This window comes from Pocillopora damicornis, chromosome 9 (genome assembly GCF_964200805.1).
Source record: "Pocillopora damicornis chromosome 9, jaPocDami1.2, whole genome shotgun sequence".
NCBI lineage: Eukaryota > Metazoa > Cnidaria > Anthozoa > Scleractinia > Pocilloporidae > Pocillopora > Pocillopora damicornis.
This window is the reverse complement of record NC_142678.1, coordinates 17,751,360-17,771,975: the sequence shown is the minus strand read 5'-3', so window position 1 is coordinate 17,771,975 and position 20,616 is coordinate 17,751,360. Positions and strand designations below refer to the sequence as shown.

The 20,616-nt window shown below is 37.9% G+C and overlaps 1 protein-coding gene and 1 pseudogene across 7 annotated transcripts in view; both read left to right on the top strand.

Moving 5' to 3' along the window:
* The window catches only part of LOC149040462 (uncharacterized), a 45,597-nt gene that overhangs the window by 18,592 nt on the left and 6,389 nt on the right, over positions 1-20,616 (top strand). The window contains exons 1-3 of one of the 6 annotated variants that reach the window (XM_089181361.1): positions 12,801-13,222; positions 13,845-13,907; positions 14,638-14,776. The exons of 1 other annotated variant lie outside the window; for it this stretch is intronic. The gene's annotated coding sequence lies outside the window, so the exon portion shown is untranslated. Of the gene's footprint in view, positions 1-12,799; positions 13,223-13,716; positions 13,908-14,471; positions 14,777-20,616 lie in introns of those variants that run through there. 4 more of the 6 variants (XM_089181360.1, XM_089181358.1, XM_089181362.1 and 1 more) reach the window with 4 other exon arrangements.
* Positions 2,037-11,102, top strand: LOC149040463 (UBX domain-containing protein 4-like; annotated as a pseudogene). The gene is made up of 14 exons (XR_016179912.1): positions 2,037-2,363; positions 2,469-2,780; positions 3,559-3,612; positions 3,931-3,986; positions 4,683-4,711; positions 5,233-5,351; positions 5,544-5,660; positions 6,377-6,429; positions 7,548-7,602; positions 8,136-8,425; positions 8,625-8,727; positions 9,141-9,272; positions 9,681-9,871; positions 10,454-11,102. The product of XR_016179912.1 is annotated as a UBX domain-containing protein 4-like (transcript).

Here is a 20,616-nt window from a genome sequence, read left to right as displayed (position 1 = left end):
TGATATTGTATCGATAGTGTAGGGAGAAATTCTGTCCTGGTCACCAAAGGGAGTTAAAGGGTTAATGAATAAAGTATCTTCTTCCATGATACTACAAGCTCAGAATAGAACATGTCTAGATCGCAACACTCTCATAAGTTCACTGCCGTTACCAGGATCACTTAAACAAAATTAACCGATCATACTATAGGAAATAAACAATGATTCCAACTCAATTCATTTTTAGGCGAGACAAGCTAAATAAAACAAAAAGTTTAGGTGTTGTTCATCGTTGGGTTGCGACATGTTGTGTGACATGTTATGTGACATGTTATTTCGAGTCTGATCCCCCGTTTGTAGGGAAGCGTTTTTTCGCCTTGAATCACGTGCTTTGAATAGAAGAGATCGTTGCCTGAGTTTCTGTTATTTTTTTCTAGTTCCGTCTCTGCCTTTTGATCCACTAGTTTTATGTAATTTGATTACTGAGATTTTTTTTCGGTCAGCGGATCATTATAACAATGGTGGCACTGAAATATCAGTACAAAAATTATCTGCCATCAGTTACAGCTATTTTTTGTTATAGTAGAGGAACTAAAATCTTTTTCCAAGCTCACCTTTTTGAATTAGGAAATTTGCGAAATACTGGCCTGAAAGAACATCAGCCAGCGAGTGATTAATGTCCAGATCTCTGCGCCATTCAAACTGGGATTTAGCCGGGTGCCAGTGGAAAAGGTAGACTGGATAACGCTTGCCTGTAAATAATGCAATTAGACTCTTGCCATCACCAAAAGTTTATGATAAAGGAATTCTTCCTATTTATCTTTTCTATTTGCACAAAAACATTACAAGTAAGAAATTTAGAAGTGATAATTTTTTCAGAACAAACTATAACTTGAAAAGAGTCAACTATTGTAGCGAGGAAGCCAGACGAAGCTTATGATATTTGGGTTTGTTTTTTTAGGGTTCCTTATGCTTTTGATTCTCACCTTCTATAGTTGAAATAAATTCAACCCCGCTGTGATCTTTACTGTTTGAAACGATTCTGAAAAAAGCATTTAGACGTCTGTACTTGCCATAATTCTGGCGCAAAAGAACAGAAGAGTAGTATGGGTCAATGTATAATCTGAAACAAGTGAGGGCGTAAAGACTTAATAACCCTTTACACCTTATCATTAGTATGCATATTCTCCTCACTGTTCTCTATACATTTCTTCAGGTGCTGTCAAGGAGAATTTGTTTTATAATCAACAGCTTCTTTAGTTGGTGATCATTTCCTTTATTCTCGTGACCTCAATGTTTGATTCACCGGTTGTACTGTAAGGAGAAATCAGATGCTAGTCACTCTTAGGGGTTAAAGTGTTAAATCACAAAAGTGGGCTGAGGTTAACTCTCTCCCTGTTTTCTTTGTAATTTTACCCTCGATAACTCGACGTCGATTTTCAGTTTTGCGGACCAATGAGCCATAACATTTTGCGCCGGAAGATTAAATTTAATATTAATTATATGTTATGACAAATTGACCTTTGCCGATATCACAACTTTTGTATGTCCGTAAACAAACAGTTTTGACAGTTCTTCCCGGCGAAGAGAAATAATGGTGCGTAATCTGGAATCAATCTGTTGTTTGTCATCACTCGTCAGTTTTGCCCAGTTCACTCTTGAAATCAATGACATGTTTCTTCTTCCCCTCAAAAATTCAATGTCATAATAAAACATGTATAAGCAACGAACCTCTCAAGTCAAGTGTTTCTGGTCTTTTTGTTCAAATCCCCTCTAACTCGAAAGCCCGATAACTCGAAGTAATTTCAATTTCCGTTGGCAATTCGAGTTACCAGGGTTCAACTGTAGAACGAAAACAAATTGTGCTTTATTTACAAACATGAATATTAACTCCGAACAACTCTCTTCTTTCTTAGTTGAAATTAGCTCAGCTAGTCAGCTATTGTATCTGTTGCATTCCTTTTCCATACCTGCCGGGGACCACACCGTCACTTGGCATCAAACCACGGGTGCTAAGTGGCGGTGTGGTCCCCGGCGAGGCAAAGTTTGCAAAGGAGGCAGGGTTAACAAGCTGGCTTTCAACGGTCTAGTGTCGTGCTGCTATCTGAAACATCTAAACTGGAAATTTTTGAAGCAAAGTGCGGCTTAGCATCGGTTTCACAGGGAAGATTGAATTTCTAGTGAATTGAAATGAAACTAAAGCATATGTCTTGGATTCTGCGTTGGATTTTTTGCTTCTATATATAGGATCGGACGTTCGAGAATGGAGTGAGCAGCCTTGAGCTTCTCTTATGTAGTAAACCTAGAAATGGATAACTCGCCAAAATGGCTTCTTTTCAAAATAGTAAGCTGTCAGATAACAAGTGATACACTGTGGAAGTAAGGTGAGGTATTTTTATTGAGTGTTTGACTGTATTTTTATATTCCTAAGAGAGGTCGTAAATATTCCTATACAAATTTTAATTTAACCATAACTCTTATTTCGCAAGGTGATCATCTCACAGCTGAAGCTTGGGCCGCCTGTGATTAAGTCGTCTGGTAGCTCATGTGTTTGGAGAACGATTTTCTCAATTGATGGCATGGTTACTTTCACTGACGATTGATCCTCACGATTTGCTTCATGACAGCGATTCGTGATTCTAAGGCCACCAGAACATGTCGCCCACTTGAACTGCAGCTACGTTCCGTTATAGCTGGAAAAGGACATTTGATATTGCATTCTCCAGAGGTTCCTCCGTAGAAGATCCTGAATATCAGGCAGTGTTGGAAGGAAATAGGTCCAGCGGTGTTTCAGGCCAAAGGTGAAAGCAACATAGCATTCTTGAGGCTGTGACAGTGTAAACTCGGCTAGCTTGGCCACTTCTGTCCAGCTCGTGACTTTGTTAGTGATGTATTATAAGAATAATAATTGTATTAACCCTTTAACTCCTATGAGTGACCAAGACAGAATTTCTCCTTAAGATATTAATACAATATCAAGCAGGATAGTGATGAGATTAGAGAAAAATATAAATAAGGAGATTATTAGTTGATTGAATACCAAATTCTCCAAATGAAATCTAAAGAATTGTATGAATTACAGTAAGAAGAATTACTAATGAAATCTTGGCAGTGAAAGGGTTAATTTAGTACTGAGAGATTTCACTTTAAGATGATTAGGGGTACATTCCAATAAAAGTGCCTAAAGAAAAATCATAGGTTGTCATTCCTGGTGGTTCAAGGACACAATTTAGTTCTTTATTTGACAAGGTATTTGTGTTTTTTGCTGTAAATGGCTGCATTTTGCTGACATATCTTTAAGACTTCTTCTTTCCAAAAACTATTGCTTGATAAATATGATAAATAACTAATCACTCTCACTGAGTGAGTTTAGGGTAGCGAAACTGGTCTGTAAGTGGCATGAAATAAGTTATTGAAAGCAATATTGTGGAGGTCAGTTGAATAAAGGGGTAAGTTTCTGAAGAAACTGTGGTGTTGGGTTGGTGGGAGAGTATAATAGGGTAATTTAGTGTTATCATTTGAGTTGATGAAGTTAATTGGCCACTGTAAAGAGTTTAAAAGCTTTTGAATCTTCCACAGGAGACAATGAAGAAACAATCAGAATGAATGCAAATTACATTGGAAGATCCTAAGGTACATGTAACTGTACATGTAATTTCAATCCTGTCACATCCTCCTTAAGATTGGTAGAACTGATATGCACTTGCTTGTTTGTTTTGTTGTTGGTTTTATTTGCTTCTTTCAAACTTCAGCTCCAAGAATTATGGTTGCAGAAAAGAACCACACTTTTGCATTTGTTACAAAAAGAGGGAGTTGGATTTTGGATAAAAATTCCCTCTGCTCCATAATTCCCAATAATAGTAAAAATAAAAATTTCATACCCTGCACTAAACTAAAATTTAAGAGCTTTACTAATAAGTGATAGGAAAAGCTAATGATTGTTAAATTCAGATTGCAGGGATGTTTTCAAGAGAGAAATGTGTGGCAATAAAATTGGATCACAAGAGGTAATTACTGGTACTCAGTAGAAAATACAATTTTTCCTTTGGAATGCAAAATTTATTTATTTATAATGCAATATTTATCAGTAACCAATAGATAAACTTGTAAACTACTAACAGACACCATATTAACCTTAAACAGGTACAGGAACACTTCAGTGTATCTTTTGTGAAACTTATTTTGATTAGCTGGTTATGGATAAATGGTTAGCTGCAGTAGTCTTAAAATGCGATCTTTGTCTGCATCTAAAATATGTATTTTTGCACAGTCTGTAGATTACCATTTCCTGTCAGGTGTAGGCTTCTTTTTTTTAGTTGAATAATAGAAGTTCTAGGAGCAGATTCCCCAAGGACGCTGAAAAGGAGTCATACTGAAACTTAATTTACAAGAATGGTGTCTGTAAGCAGACGTCAGAGCGGTTTAAGAAATTGTAATGTTTGCTCATGGCTGCTAAAGAATAAAGAAAAAATTTTAATCACTTAATCCTAACCCCTTAAAGTGAATAATTCTGGCTTACTTGAATGTGTAAATACAGAAGTTTCTTGTGAGTTGAGATCTCTGCATATGAGAAAGCATCCCCAATACTATGATTGTGCATTTTTTAGTTTTTAAGGGAAATGAGTACACTAAGTCTGTTTTGCTTGGCAACATAATTCAGTCAGAAAATTTCAGTTTTTTACTTTCTTCTTGATCTACTCTAGTGAGGACTGCAAGCAGTTTTCTTAACTTTGTATCCTTTGAGAGCATAGAAGTCACATGTGATTGAAACTGTTGTAGATGCATCTAAAGAATTGTAGACTTTTTTTTAAAGATACACATGTATGGGAAACACCATAGGATTATCATATTCTTTTAAGTGCCCCAAAATTGCTGAATTGCTTGGAATGGTTAATGGTAAAAACTACATTAAAATATGCTTTAATTTGCTACATTTTATAACTCACTCCTAGTTATACAGTCAATAGATGTGTAACTCTCAGGTGATTGTTAGGCAACCAAGTAAGAGCTCAATGACCAATCAACTCTTCCAAAAGGTAATTTAGTGATATTATTATTATTATTATTATTATTATTATTATTGTTATTGTTATTATTATTATTATTATTATTATTATTATTATTATTATTATTATGTCAATTGTTGATATTCACATGCAGATCCTAAGAAAATTTTAATCATATTGCTGCTTGCAAAAATACTTTTTTGATGCAATATGAAAGAGGCCTTAACTTGCCATCTTAAATATGTAGACCCTTTAGTTTGCATTCCTACCACATATTTTATTGCTGAAAGTGGTTTGCCTTTAGAGGTTGTTGGTGGAAGTCTTCCTGTGGACCAATTTGTTACAAAAGCAGAGAAAGTTTTTGAGGTACTGTAAATATTTTTATTCAGGATGTGGAATACCCTCTTACTCACATTTGCACTATTTGATGGATAACCATTATAAACTCTGTATCAATGGAAAGGTTACAAAATGTGCCATCCGCCAAAAGCAGGTTTCCTTCTAGCTTTATATAATTATAAATTGTCTTGAGGTATTCAATTTTTTGTACCTATCTAGTTGTGCAATTTTTATCTTTTTTCTTCAGTGAGTAGCACTCCTTCAGCAGAGCCTGCATCGCAACAGAACCAAGAGGTTTCTAACAGAGAGACTGAACCTAGACCAGGACCATCAGAGGTGGGAAAAAATAGATGAGATAGTTCATGTAATAGTGTAGTTTGATTGTTCAGGTGAGTGTAGTCCTCAGAAAGACTGTTGTGTAACTTGCTCAGTTCCATGTTAAAAATGACAACCTTTATTTATTAGGAAATCATTATAATTTATACAAAGTGCGGTGCTTGTGCTTTTGCTAATTGCATAGTTGTGCATGCTGTGCGAGTGCAAAAGGTGACAGTTATATAGTGCAACAGTTGTTGGTAGTGGTAACAGAAGTTTCAACATCATCATCATCATTAGAGTTAATTCCTTGTCTCTAACAACAGTATTACATGTTACCCCTAGGTTCAAACCATTTACTGTAGAGATAGTTAACATATGAAGTTGTCATTCAGTAGCATGTTGCTTAATTGGATAATTCAGTTAAGAAGGCCATGAGCTACAGCTGTACTTCTTTTTTATTCCAAGGTTTGCAGATCTATGGCATTGTCAAGTAATGTGACAATGCCCTTGAACAGGAAAAGTGTGGATTTGATTTCTACCACAGTGTCCACTGTTTTTAAAATGATATTGTCTAAATTGGAAATTTTTCAAGTGAAGATGGTTGGTTTTGGACCAGACTTTGATTGTACATGTAGTTTTTAGACAAAAAAATCATAAGTGAATGGATTTGAGGATTGTAAACTTAGGAAAAGTGTGAACCACAGCTGGTAATTTATTTATTGTTTGATTCTTAGGAGCCTTATGGCAGAGAGCTACAGGGGGAATTATTAGAAGACAAAGTGGAAAGGTTAGTCATATTTCTGTTGAAAAGTTTTGTACAGGTCACCAATCTACACAATGTACATAAGCTTGAGAGAGTATCCTGTAGTGCTAGGCTTGATACAAGGAATGGTTGTGCCAGACCCCTAATAAACGTCAGGTTCAAACTGCCAATTTCTTAAATAAATGTCAGATGCATTTAATGGGGGCCCTGGCATTTGATCAATGTCGTGGTGTTTATTTGCAGTTGAGGTCACATAGACCAGTCATAAGTAAGTAGTAATCTCTTGCCTATAAACAGATCAGAGGATGAGAAAATCCACTGTTTTTAGGCAGTAGGTCCACTAAGTAATGGAAAGCATGAGGTCACAGAAAGGGTGGCTGCATTTTTCAATGTGCTGGAACAAGCCACTCCTGTAGATAAAAATGAGGCCTTTGTTAATTAAGAGCCAGACATTTATGAACAAGAACTTAATGAATGAAGATTAGTATATTATTAAAAACTTAAATTATTTGTGTACCGTACATTGGCTGACACAAACAAGGAGAACGTTGGCAACATTGCTGTTCATAAAGTTAATTAAAACGAGGAGGACATTGGCAACATTGCTGTTTATAAAGTTAATTAAAACTTTGTACTCATATCATTTACTTGCTCCTACATTATTCACATTTTGTTTATGCTCTGTTTGTTAGGGACACATCTTGATTGCAACTTGGTACACATGCCATATGTTCAGTACCATAATGCTGTAACTTTGGGTAATCCAGGCGCATAACAAAGGGAGAAATTGTCCTGCACTAAGAAACTGTTCCTAGATCTCTGCGAATCAGTAATGATAAATCACCTTGCTAAAATGGCTTAAAATTTCATTTCATTAATAAACCACAGACCCCTATTATGGCCTCACAAAGAAGCAGGTCAAACCTGCCCATTTTTAATATAAACCTGCTGCATTTTATCAAGAAAGTATGGTATTTATGTTTTAGTCTTGAAAGTAAGAGCAGTAGGCAGTTTGGAACTCTTCTCCATCTTATGGTTGATCGTGTCAGATTCTTGAGTAAGTTTTAGGACGAAAGTGTAAACAATTATTCATAAGTTACTGCTACTATTAATTTTAACTCTCTCTTCCTGTTGTTGAGTAGAGCAAAGCAACTTATTGAACAGAGTAGACTTGAGAAAGAGGAATCAGAAAATCAAGTGAGTCCAATTTTCTAATCTAATCCTATTCAAGTTCTCTTAAGGTTATGTTTTTATTTTGTCCAGAACTTAATGACTTTTTTTAAGTAGTTTTTTCCCTTGAAACAAAGCCTGTTTGTTAATGAGCCAACATCAAGCTTATCTCATTTTCTGGAGCATGACATGACTAAGAGTTATGAAATTCCCTCAAAAGCAAGGTAGTCCATTCGAAGATATCCTTTTGCACTCTTTCATGTTTCCCAGACAGTACCCCATTTAAATGTTTATAAACCTTGGTGGAGAAAGATACTGTGAGAATATATTGTCTTGCTCTTAAGAACACCACAAAATGACCTTCTGATCCTTTCAATCTGAAGTCCAGTGTCTTACTTCTAGCCCATGGGCAATTATGTTTCAGTTTTTAATGAGTTCATAATAGTGAAATAAATGTTATAAACCACTCACTGCTTTAGCACTATGATTTGGCAAAATACAAAATTAATTTGTTATCTTCTCTAGTGAAGAGATGATAAAGAGAATTCTTTGCATTCTAGGAAACCAAGAAGAAAGAATTTGATAGACGTCATCAGGGACAAGAACTTGGTAAAGCAAAAAGGGACCGAGAAGAGAGACAGGCACAAAATATTGTGAATCAAATCAAAGAAGACAGAGCCAAAGAGCGGGCCCACAGGGAAGCTGTGCGGCAGCAGATTGCTAGAGATAAAGCAGAAAGGGAAGCTAGGCGGCAGAATGAGGTGCAGGAGAGACAGCGTGCTCAAGCTGCCTCACCCTCACCTTCAACTACCATGACGGGAGACAGTGAAGGGTTGGGGAAGACTGAGTGGTAAGTAAAGTAGAAATACATTGAAACATATCATTTGTACAGGCTTAGAGTACTTGAATATCCTTCACTTACATTGTAAAAGTAATTAAAGTACATGTGATTTATAACATCAGCCATGATTACTTTAGTTATACATTGTTGAATTGTATTGTTATTAACTGCTCTGTACATGCAACAGAGACTTTTTGTTTTTACTTAGCATTTCTGCCCGGCTCCAGTTTCGTCTTCCAGATGGCAGTTTGTTAACAAACTCTTTCTCACCTGATACTCCTTTGGAGACCATCCAACAGTATATCATCTCTGTGAGTAGTTAATTTTTACAAGAACACATAGGTGTATATAATTATAAAAACGAGCAAAATTTAAGGAGCTTTCAGAGAATTCTATCCAGATAAGTAGAGGAGAATTCAGTGTTAAATGTATTGGAACTATAATTGTTAGGTTCTTATTTTAGGGGCCAGAAATAGTTTTCTTAATCTTCCTCCTAAACAGACCAGATATCCCAATTCTTAGGTCTGCATTAGATTCTTAATATCTGCAACCTTGCCTGTGTGTGTCCAATCAAAGATTATCTTCAAGACCATTTGATTTTTGTCAATTGTCCTCACAGCCATCAACCCCTCCAAAACATAAGTGAGATCTTTTGACCAAATTGGTAATAAATTTACTGAAAATAAGTTTTATTAATTATGTGAATCTTTTCAATTGTTCTCAGCAACTAGGACCCAGTTCCAGCTCAATAACAATGTTCACCACCTACCCTAGGCGGGAGCTGACTGAAGAAGACCTGTTAAAGAGTTTGGCTGAGTTAGGTCTGGCACCAAGTTCCACTTTAATTGTAGCTGTGGTAAGTTTAAGATCAATATTAGGTTGTTTTTAAAACATTCATCCATTGGAAAGAGTGAATATTTGTCTCATGTGAACCTGGCATATGGCCTGGCTTACCAATGAGTTTTGTTTAATTTGTGTAACTCAGAGTTAGGTAATGGAAGTTAAAACTTTAGGAAATCAAAGGAAGGTAGTGTTTTAGGAAAGCTTGGGTACCACATGCAACCAACTTTAGCTTTTTCTTCAATCCCAATAAATGTTTAATCTTTTGTTGTGTTTGTTTTTATTTTTCATTGGTTAATTATAATTGTATTTGTGAAAAATGTTTCCTTAAATTCTTTAAGTGAATTTCCACATTCTCCTATCATTCAGAAATTTCCCAAAACTTGAAAAGATAAATAATCAATACTAAACTTTCATTTTACAGAGAGGAAGTAATTCCCTCACTCCATCTGGGACTTCATCATTCCCCGAACTGTTGTTATGGATTCTTTCACCTCTGTTCACACTGATTAACTTCCTGAAAGCTTTCCTATTTGGTAGTCCTGATCAGTCTAGAGGGACACCGAATCCTCCTTCACAGAGAACAAACAGCAGCACACAGTCACAACCATCAAAGTGAGTCTTTTTTCGGTGGTTTGCCTTTTGTAAACAGCTGCATAGTTTATTGTTCAACTTTATCACACTAGTTTGGTTGTTTGCTTGTTGGTGTTAAGAATGAAATTCTTTTCTCAAGAGCCAAAAAAGAAAAAGCAAAAAGAATTCCCAGATATTAAGTTTGAAGAATCTTATTTACAGTCAATTTTATTGTCTATTGTGTTTTTTGGCTTGTTGTTAGACAGATAAAAGTTTTGGAGAATTAATCAACTTGTGAATGCTTGAAAGTACACATATTTTTCCACTGGTGACTATACTAAATATTCAATTATCACAATTTGCAAATTTCACAAAAACAAAGATGGTCTCTTGTTTTAGATTGTCATTTCAGCAAGTAGAATATTGCTTTCTTGTGAATTTGGGCTCATAAGCTTTTCTATCTTATGAGAAAACACAGCAAAAACAAAATGTAATGAAAGAAATGCTCTTTTAGTCAAATTCAGAGTCATGAACAATATCTAAGCCCCTTCCTTCCTAAGGTTACATGCCAACCTTCTTGCTGTTTTTTTTTTGTTTTTTTTGTTTTTTTTTTTCCCATAGCAGTTCTGGTGTACGTCATAGAGTCCCAGGTGGTGTTTCATCTGTAAAGAAAGAAGGCGGAATTCATCGGCTTCACAACAGAGATGATGAAGATGACGACAATAACACATGGAATGGAAACTCTACTCAACAGATGTAACTGAATGATCCAAGATTGTTTAAAATATATGGAGAGTTTAAAATTTGGTCTCTAATTTGGAATAATTCTTTTAAAATAGATTAGAGTGGAGATGAGCTTGGTTGTTAGAGGGATGAGAGTCTGTGACAAATAATTCATTGATACAGAAACAATGTTCCTTTAGAAAGGAATCAAACATTTGTGTGAGCTCATTTTTGTATACAGTTCTATGTTGTGACTAGCCTGTATTGTCCATTATTCACAGATTGTCAAAACAATTGAAAAAGAAAACAGTTTAAAAGTTTTCTTCAGTGTATTCGATGGTTAATGGCACAACAATTTTCAATGTCTTGCCCAAAGTTGTAACTAACTTTCAGTTGTCATGACAGTTACAGTTAAAATGTCAAAGGATACCACTCCCCAGTCCCTCAAGAATGCAGAGAGAAACATGGGACCAAGACTAAAATAAAACATATTATTTAAATGATATAGGAGGGAGTGGTATAGAATAAAAGAAAAGGATGTTTTAAATAATCTACGTAAATGATGTTCCTTTTTTTGAAAGCTTACATGTATCTGTCAGGGACCTCTGTTAGACCTGATGATGTAGTGGTTTTTCTGTTTTTTTTTTTGTTTTTTTTTTTTAATAGCAATAAATGAAAGTAGAGACACACTGTACTAAAAAATACCCAGAAAAAATTATAAAGTAAGCCACTGGGATAAAATATTACGTCCCAAGGAAAACCGAGGGAAAATGAGAAAATTACATTTAAAAAAGATAACAACAACAGCAAACTTGAGCTGCAGTATATTTTCATTTCCCATCTTGTAATTTCCTCTTATCCTCCTTTCACTATTCCCAGGCTCCAAACCATAACTATTGAGCTGACCAAGTACTTTCAGTTTTGACTTTCGCTTACGTTCTAAGCTGTTGTAATTCGCCGAATTCGTAGTTGGTCAGACGGTTGTTGAATTGCTGTGTAAAATCTTGGAAACTTTGATCAATCGCTTCAGGATCGTAATCTTTTTGCCTTTTTGCCTTCACAAATCACTAGAAATGATGATCAATATTCATTTCACAGTTTATCGATTGTTTGTGCTTGAAGCATGCCTCTGACGGAACAAATGAAAAATCACAATAGTTTATAGGGTGCATGCGAAGTGGATCCTTTAGTAAAGAGTGTAAATCGAGCTGCTACACAATCGTAAATTAGCATGTTCATATTTGAAATTCCCGACTCTTGTGCCAAAAATGCACATCAATGAAAGGGTTAAGTTTCCTGTATTTTCACGCAATGGCCTACAGCTTGTTGTGGTTATTTGCAGCGGTGACTAATTCAGCAATGAAGTGTTTTATTGTTTGTCTGATAAAGTAGTCACTTTCTACTTAAGATCGCACTGTTGATGCGCCTCACATTAATTCACTCAGTTCGCTCTGCTCAAGAGGCACTCTCCTTACAATAGTCTCTAAAATCAGTTATCTTCTGAACGAATTCTTCGTCACTTGTTTTCAAGGAAGGCGACTGAACATTGTGCATCATTCGATCTCGCAGTGGCGACCACATCAACTAAGAAATGTACGTAAAAGAAGACCTTCGTGTTGTTGATGATGGGATCATGCTTATTTTAGAACTGAAACCAGAAAATCAGTATCGTAGAATTCATTTTTTCCTCGTTTCTGTGCGGTATGGAATAGTTTCTTGAATATATAAAGTATTTTTAACAATTTCTCGTCATGAAATGGCACAGTTTTCCATGCAACTACGCATTTGAAAATGACACGCGTTGGGCGATGCATGTAATTTCCGTGACAGGCTATGTATAGGAAATCGTATGAACGCGAGTGCATTTCGTGATTTATGGGCACGAGTGATGTTTTGAAAGTTCTCAAAATTGCACGAGCCGTAGGCGAGTGCAATTTGAGAACTTTCAAAACATCACGAGTGACCATAAATCACGAAATGCACGAGCAGGTTCATACGATTTTTTATTTATTATATTCTCGATTTTTTTATAATTTGGTGTTCAAATTTGGCGCTTCCCCGGTGTTTCCATGGCAACTTCTCCGTATTGCACTCTGTAACCTCTTTTGCACTCTATAACCTATTTATGCATTCATCATTGACCAATCAGAAACGCGATATTTTGTTGAGTATATAATAAAAAGGAATACCTTAGGTCACGCGATGTTTCACCAACAACTTTAGTCACATGATGTAGATACAAACCAGTAAAGGTTTATCATCCAAACATCTAAATTAATTATTTATCCTTTTTAAAATGTTTTCATTTCCCATCCCGTATTCCACACTATCCATTTCCTCTTATCCTCCTTTTACTATTCCCAGGCTCCAAACGAATTGTAACTATTGTGCTGACCAAATACTTTCAGTTTCGACCTCCGCTTGCGCCCTGATTCATCGATTTCGTAGCTGGTCAGCTAGTCGTTCAATTGCTGTCTGACAACTTGAAAACTTTGATCAGTCGCTTCAAGACGTAATCTTTACGTACGGTGGCACGAAGGTGACTGCTGTTTCACATCAAACCCAACAGAAGGGCTAACATCTTTCACTGCAGTGATAAACAGAGAGTCCTGCTTGAGAAATTTCCGCCTTCGCTACTAGTGATTATACGATGTGAGATCAAGTATTGTGGTAAGATTACTGATTCTTTTTTCTGTTTATGTCTGCTGATGTTATTTCCGTGTACTTGGTGGCTCACTATGAAAGATTCACTGGACAAGTGCAATATATCATTGGGAATTATTTTTCTAATGGGCAATAACAGTGTCAATTTGATTTTGCCTTTACAAATCACTAGAAATTATGATGATCAAAATTCATTTCGCAGTTTACCGATTGTTTGTACATGCCTTTGTTGGAACAAGTAAAAAATCACAATAGTTAAGTTAGGGTGCATGTGAACTGAATCATGTAGAGGAGAATGTAAACGAACTGCTACGTAATCGTAAATTGGTGCGTTCGTATTTGTATCTCGACTCTTGTACCACAAATGCCCTCCAAGGAAAGGGTTAAGTTTCATGTATTTTCACGCAATGGCCTACAGCTTGTTGGGGTTATTCTCCGCGGTGGCTGCTTCAGTAATGAAAAACTTTATTGTTTGTCTGATCAAGTCGTCAATTTCGATGTAGGATGTTGCAGTGTTGATGCGCCTCGCTTTTATTTAATCAGTTTGCTCCGCTCAAGAGGCACTCTCTATACAATAGTCTCCTAGATAAGTTATCTTCGTAAGAAATTCTTCGTTGCTTGTTTTCAGGGAAGGCGACTGAACATTGTGCATCGTTCGATCTTGCAGCGACGACCACATCAATAAAGCAGTGTAAGTAGAACAGTAAATGAAGACCATCGTGTTGTTGATGATGTGATCACGCCTATTTTTAGAATTGAAACCAAAAAAATCAGTCTCCTAGAATTAATTTTTTTTCCTCGTTTCTGTGCGGGATGGAATAGTTTCTGGAATATGTAAGGTATTTTTTAACGATTTCCTGTCGTGAAATAGCGCAGTTTTCCATGCAACTGCGCATTTGAAAACGACACATGTTGGGTGATGCATGCAATTTCCGTGACAGGCCTTAATGTGATATGTTAGGTCACGCGATGTTTCACCACGTCGGGCGTAAAATAATTGTAACCGTTTACGGTCGTTTTCATATAAGGTGATTCAGCACAAGCTGGAGTTGATTCGATACATCGACTAAGTCGATCCGATATACGTAAAAAGTCGTTTCGAAACAACTTCAGTCACATGATGTAGATACAAACTTGTAAAGGTTTATCATCCAAACATCTAAATTAATTATTTATCCTTTTTAAAATGTTGTCATTTCCCATCTCGTAATTCCACCCTTTACATTTCTTCTTATCCTCCTTTCACTATTCCCAGGCTCCAAACGAACCATAACTATTGTGCTGACCAAGTACTTTCAGTTTCGACTTCCGCTTACGCCTTAATTCATCGATTTGGTAGTTGGTCAGCCGGTCGTTGAATTGCTGTGTGACAACTTGGGAACTTTGATAAATCGCTTCAAGACCGTAATCTTTACTTACAGTGACGTTGAGGTGACTGCTGTTTCACGTCAAACCTAACAGAAGGGCCATCATCTTGCACTGCACTGATAAACAGATTCCTAGTTGAGAAAAATCCGCCTTCGCCACCGGTGATTACACGATGTGAGATCAAGTAGTGCGGTAAGATTACTGATTCATTTTTCTCTTTATGTCTATTAATGTTGTTCCTATGCACTTGGTGGCTCACTATCAAAGATTTACTAGACAAGTGCAGTACCTCACTGGGAATTATTTTTCAAATGGGCAATGACAATGTTAATTTGATTTTGCCTTTACAAATCTCTTCTTTCATATATTGTCACGTATTGGCCTACAGCTTGTTGTGGTTATTCACGGCGGTGACTACTTCAGCAGTAAAATAGTTATTGTTTGTCTGATAAAGTCGTCACTTTCTACGTAGGATCGCACCGCTGATGCGCTTCACATTATCCAATCAGTTCGCTCTCGCTCTCGCAATCATAAACAAACAGACAAACAAACAATAGTCTCTGAAATCAATTATCTTCTCAAGAAATTTTTCGTCGCTTGTTTTCAAGGAAGGCGACCGAACATTTTGCATCGTTCGATCTCGCAGTGGCGGCGACATCAAATAAGCGCTGTACGTAATAGAAGACCTTTCGTGTTCTTAATGATGTAATCAAGCTTATTTTTAGAATTGAAACCAAAAAAATCAGCATCGTAGAATTCACTTTTTTTCCTCGTTTCTGTGCGGGATGGAATAGTTTCTGGAATAAATAAGGTATTTTTCATCAATTTCTCGTCGTGAAATGGCACAATTTTCCATACAACTACGCGTTTGGAAATGACACATGTTCGGCGATGATTGCAATTTGCTTGACAGGCTGTAATGGGACAAGTTAGGTCACGCGATTTCACCACGCCGGGCGTAAAATAAAGGTAACTGTTTTCGGTCGTTTCCAAATAAGGCGATTCGATACAAGTTGAAGTTGATTTGAAACATCGATTTAGTCGATCTGTAGTACACGTCGAAAGTCGTTTCGACACAATTTCAGTCACATGATTTCGATACAAACTAGTAAAGGTTTACAAACCAAACATGCAAATAAAGTGGCGATCTCTGTAAGAGCCGTTCAGGGGATTTCTCATCGGAAAAAAATTTTGCCTCAAATTTTGCTCATTGAACTATCTTTGGTAGCTAGTAAATAAGACCACATTGGTTTCTGGAGACACACTAAAAATTTTTTATATGATATTCGATACGTTTTGTTCACCTTTTTCGTCACGAAACAGAATCGTTTGCCAAATTTTAGCCGTTTAATTTTTTTGAGAATCAATCAGTGTATTCTTAAAAGCTCAATCCTACTATCTTTCCTTTTCAAAATTGTTACAATCTGAGATTTATAAGGCTACTAATAAAGAACGGTCAGAGTTTGTTCAACAGACTAATTTGCATAATTTTGCCGTCACGCTAGCAAAATCACCAAAAGTTTGAAGTCACTACGGCAAAAGAAATTAATAACTGCAAGATGTTTTTACATCTCTATGCTTTCGAACATCTTCGAACACAATCGATTTCTTGCTGCATGTGGTGTGTGACGAGGAGCGAGCTTGTCAAAAAAGAATGAAAAAATGTCTCAACAGGTCAAAAAAGAGCCTTTTGCAGCTTTTTTTATTAAGAGCTCTCTTCAAGCTTTTTAGTATTTCCAGAAACCAACGTGGTTCTATTTACTAACTACCAAAGATATCTTAATGGGCAAAAGTATGAGGCAAAACTTTTTCCAATGCGAGATGCCTAAACCGCTCTTACAGAGATCGCTACTTAAGAAGTGGGGAGAAACGCGAGACGTAGTTGTAAAGCCGCTTCCTGTGTGCTTTGCAAAAGAACAGAGCATAGTCAAGGCTTCTCTATTTGTTAATTAGAATGTTCAGAACTGTTACGGAATTTGCCAGAATGTTCCATGAGCCTGGTTTCATGAATGGTTCTTAAACCCAGCGCTTTATTCTCTCTCCTTTACTCTCTACTTTGTTTTATTGATTTTATAACTGATTGATTTGGAATTGATTTATCAATTAATTGATTAACGGCCTTTAAGGTTACTTCCCACCTTCAAAGGCCGAAAAAAAAAAAGTTTTTTCTTTTATTTGACCAAACGGAATTAAAACATTTTACCTGTCCAAGAAAAAAAATCCCCAAAAGCACCTGAGTTATTTAGAAAAAAGTAATTTCAAATAAAAGTTAATAATCAGGAAGGTGTCATAATCTCCTACCTGGCCGAGTACCCTGAGGGAATTTCCGCGGCAACCGCTCATCTTGGGGCTCGTTTTGTTTACATCGCCCATTTGACAAAATTCACACGTGGAAGCTCTTTGCATAGATGTCGTAAATGATCTCGCGACAAACAATCACACTGGTTTGAGGTACTCTATTTTTATTCTCCTACTCACTAGTAACTCCGATCTCACAATCAATCAACCCAAATCATCTGATGCGGCTCTTCTCGGCTGGAATTCTCTGGCGTCAGCTCTTAGCGTCTCTCCTCTCCTTCGTTCAGGTCTGTTGCAGGTTAATTCAAGAGGATAAAGCAGCTGCAGTGGTATCTCTATGAGTGTCTTCCCAGCTTTTAGCTGCGCCCTTCTTATCATTCTATCCCGACCTTGAATCAGGCGTTCCATCACACCAATCTTCCATTTGCCTCTGTTACGCCCCTCTCCCTTGATAGGCATTACGTCTTCTTCTTTCAAGGTAGCTTCTTTCGTTTGATGGTTGAGACTGTGACGCTCTCTTAGGGCCTTTAGGTGCTAGATTGTCCATCTTTTCCATAGGACGTCCTTCCATTTCCGTAGGTACTTGGCGCGTTTTCTGAGGTCACAATTTCAACGTTGGTTGGTTCCTCTTAAGGAATTTGATTCGGCTGTCCAAATAGCATAGGGTTAGGGGTCAAAACCGGCATTTAAATATCGTCTACTATATAACCAAGAAGTTGTTGTTAAGGGTTGTCTCCACATCCAAGATGACCCCTTCCAATTCATGCCAGCGCAGGTGACCGTTTCCGATTGCTTCGTACATACTCTGCTTCATGATGCCAATCAATCTTTCGAACTGACCGTCCCACCATGGAGCTCTTTTGAGATTACATTGCCACTGGATGTTTTGCTTGGCTAGCCCGTCGAACTTTCTTTAGCTATTTGGATGCGGAAACGTAGGTTCTCCCATTATCGGAGAAGATTTTCTCTGGCCGCCCTCGTCTCGCCATGAAACGTTTCAGACTGCGCAACAAGTGTTCCGTTGTTTAAACTGGTAGTAGATCCAAATAGACGGCACGGGTTGAGCTGTATGCATGAAGTAGAATGCATGGTTTCTTCTCGCTTTTATTCTTGCTGAAGTACTTGATCGGCAAATTCGACTCCGATTGACTTGAAGGACACTGATCCCTCTGTTCTTTTCTTGGGTAGGTTTCCAGTCGGTGGGTTTGCTAGGGCGGTTACTTGAAAGCGTTTACACCCAGGGCACTCATTTATCACTCTCTTTGTAAGTCTTCTAAGGGGAGGTATCCAATATTTCTCTCGTATCTTCGCGATTGTCAAACTGACTCCCTCATGGAGAGTCTGAAGTTGGGCGCGCAATACCAGCCTTTTGCTGAACAAAGCATCATCCGAAGGTAAATGGGGTAGTCTCCCTGGATAAGCCCTCTGCATTCGTACAGTTTATCTGCGTTCTTCTGGAGATTTAGACGTTGCTGATCTTCCTGAAAACCGCTCGTATCTTGGCATCTGACATGTGTCCCTTTTTCCCAGAACCTCTTCAGCCTACTAGTTTCTTGAGTAGTGATTGGTCCGGTGATTCTTTGCTGGTGTTTGGCTCTGCAGTTTCGAATAAAGCGCGAAACCTACCACTCGTCTCGGATGGTTGTCCATAGGTCCCATTTCTGCATCAGCTCATCATGTCCTTCATTTGTTTGAATGGTGACTGCTAGTACTTCCCTGATGACTGTGGCCCTCAGCTTGCGTCTCTCTGGTTCGACATGTCACATTATCTGGAGGCCACTGTTGCTGATGTGCTAACCATAGTGGTCTACGCCACCACAGGTCTGTTGTCTCGAATAAATGACCACCTCGGCTTCCGAGATCAGCAGGGTTGTCCGTCGTTCCAACGTTTCGCCAACGGATGTAATTCTTGTCCTGATCTTTCGAACTCTATTTCTCACAAATTGTTTGTAATTTCCACCCCCTTTGATCCATTGTCTAGCTACACTGCTGTCGAGCCAACCATACATGCTCCTGATTGTGAATCCTTGTAGAGCTTCCTTTAATTTGTCCTCAACATTGGTTGCCATGTACCCAGCGACTAACCCGAGCCTTGGTGTGGTTACACCTTTCTTCGTCAGTCAGCATAAAGGTCGATACTTAAGATTTCTTCCCGGTATTCGACAAGGCTTCTTTGGAATTCTACTTTTCTAGTCAGCATTCTTTCCCAGTTCTCCCATGTGTTCTTTAGCTCTCTGGGAAGATCATGGTCCCAAGGTACTCGGGTGTCGCATATTTCTCTGTACAGCATCTTTCCAGCCAAGGTGACGGGTGAAGCTAATCCTAAATGGTCGTATATCTTAGATATTTTCCGGAGGATTTCTATCTTGGTTACTTTGACGATTGGGGCAGGAAAGGCAACTTTTATTGAGTCCACTGCTTTGTTCCACGGTGCGCCTAGCAGTTTGGTTTCCCACGTCTTTACACCCACATGGTACTTGGCGAAGATTTGACCTGTATCTAGCACAGTAGTTGGTTGTTGTCCCGCTGTTTCCTCCGCGGGCGTGGCAAGGCTGTGACTTGCTTCCTATTGAGTGGTTGAATTTTCTTCTGCCACTTTCTCTGAGGATGGTGGCTCTTCTAGGGATGGCAGATTTGAATGCCATTTGTGCAGCTGGAATCTCCCTTCTCTGAAAATAGCTTGGGCTGCTTTTTTCTCGACCACAGTTGTTACACCAGTAATCAGGTCGTCAACATGGAGGCTCCGTTTAACTTCTTCGACTTCGTTTGGGAAGTTCTGCTGAAGGTTTCGCAGGTGCTGATCTATAACTCCTCCAAGATGGAATGGTGATGTGGACAGCCCGAATAGTACTCGTGAGAATCTGAGTGACTCCGCTTGCTTGGTCTCTTTGGGGGTGCCTTTGAACTTTGTAATAACCAATTTTGGCAGCTTGGCGTTGATGTTTTGATCTTTTTTCTCGTCGATTTTCTTCTCATATTTAAGTTTCTGCTCTAGTTTGGTTTTCTATAACTTCATTTCATCGTCGAATTTCTTCTTTCTCTGTTTTCGGCTCGCTTTTCTTCTTCCTTCGCTGTCGTTTCCATTTCGGCACTCCTTAATTCTTTAATCGCTAACTCGATGTCATTGATGGCTTTCTCAAATTCGCTCATTCTTTCTTCCAATTTGCGCGCTGCATTCTAAAATGTCCTCCTTATCTTCTTCGGCTTCAAAACTATTTTCTTGAATGTTTATCTTGAGGTTGTGAACTTCATCGACTTTCTTTTTCAACGTGTTACGCAATCTGTCCGCGGACGTGATGTTCTTCTTCTCAATCGCGGTGACCAATTGCCCCATCTTAATCTTGAGGATTTCTAGCTTCGCGTCCATTGCCTTAGATAGCCGTTCGGTTGTTTTGGTCATGATGCTTGGTTTGTCCTGGCAGGGTTGTCACTTTTGTCGTAAATGATCTCGCGACAAACAGTAACACTGGTTTCATGTACAGTAACTCCGATCTCACAATCAATCAACCCAAATCACCTATCATAATATATCTGCACTACGTCACGAACCAATCAACAAATGCAATGTAACGCTTCGATCTCAAGTGAGTCCTACTTGAGAAATTTCCGCCTTCGCTACAGGCGATTACACGATGTTAGATAAAATATTGTGGTAAGATTACTGATTCTTTTTCTGTGTACGTCTGCTAATGTTGTTTCGGTGCACCTGGTGGCTCACTACCAAAGATTCACCA